We start from the raw sequence: 1549 nt of genomic DNA, 5'->3' as shown, positions 1-1549 counted from the left end.
CATGAAAGCAGGGAACATAGAATCAAGCATTGAACCCTCACTGGTAGTGTATATCACTCTAACTCTCAAGTGTCTAGGGTCAATCTCTCTATTCTTCTCTAGTCATGCTTTCTAAACTTTGTTCTTCATCTAACCAATCAACAAATATTTAATGTACCAATACAAACATCATGAGGTCTTTTCAAGGTTGTAATGGGGCCAAGGTAAGGGTGAGGGTAAATATATAAGGCTAAGTGAGCTAGTGAAGTGAATCCTTGAGTAGTCTAAGATCTCACCTAACATATACATACTATATAAAAAATTTAAAATTATACTTAGCTTCCCATAATTTTTCCTACTTTTGTATTACATGCTCATGTATCTAATTTAATTTTGAATTTCGTCCCATGTGCATTGATCCTTTTTATTTTGCATTGGGGGTAATATTACTTTTTTTTTTGTTGTATCCCTTTATTTAATATATTTTTTTTCAATGCACATGGTAATTTAATTATTTTGACTTCACATGAGCATGCTTCCCAAAAATTTTATTTTGAATTATTTCATTCTTTTCAACTTCCTACCCTTTGTTTTTATCATCCATGTTCCCAATAGGTTTCCCACACTTAAACAATTACACAACTTCTATCTTAAGCTAACCAAGGATTCAACTTGGGATTTTAAATTTGTTTTTCTACTTAAGGCTAGTGTTGTGATTTATAGAATAAGAGGGAATTAAAGGCTCAAGGGGGCTAACAAGAGTGATGTAAAAGGTAGGTTAATTTTGGGATAAGTAAGTTAGAATCAAACAATGGCCTCAATCATATGCAAGCATGTAGATATATTAAATATGGACATACAGAATGGAACAAAGCAAAGATTACAATTCTAGAGAAGGAAACACACAAAAATAATTATGGTTAAATAATGTAACCATGTAAATAAGCTCAAAGTCTCACAGGTTGTGTGTTCTTTAGCTATAATTCATGTTCTAATTACAACTTCAAACAAATTTTTAACATAAAAATTTTCAATTTAAATTAGTGAAAATTTTCAAAAATAGGATTTTAAAAGAAATTTATTATTTTAACCAAGTAGTAACTAAATGCACAAAATCATCAAATAAATATGCAATCAAATATGCAGATGCAACAATGAACAAATAAAGAAAATAAGATTATTGGTGTTGAAAAGAAAGTACTAACCCACGGAGATCGGTATCGACCTCCCCACACTTAAAGATTGCACCGTCCTCGGTGCATGCTAAGATGTGCAGGTGGACGAGTTGTTTCAATTGAAGCTTTTCTTCAAGATTTTGCAGATGGACTTGTCTGTCTCCCCATGTAAACGTCTTCCGATTCCCTTTCGGGTGGCCATCCTGAAAGAAAAAGGGAAGAAAAAGTAACTCAGTAATAAAGATAAGAAAATAAATGAACTATGGGTGGGTTAATGCTAAATGATAATGGTCTCATTTACATGGAAGCTTCAACATGTACGTGAGAAAATGATAGAAGCCATGGCATACCAGTGGTATAAAATTTGTAACATAGGGGAGGAGAGTATAAGATAA

This window comes from Arachis hypogaea, chromosome 3, assembly GCF_003086295.3.
Source record: "Arachis hypogaea cultivar Tifrunner chromosome 3, arahy.Tifrunner.gnm2.J5K5, whole genome shotgun sequence".
NCBI classification, from domain to species: domain Eukaryota; kingdom Viridiplantae; phylum Streptophyta; class Magnoliopsida; order Fabales; family Fabaceae; genus Arachis; species Arachis hypogaea.
This window is presented reverse-complemented; position numbering follows the sequence as displayed.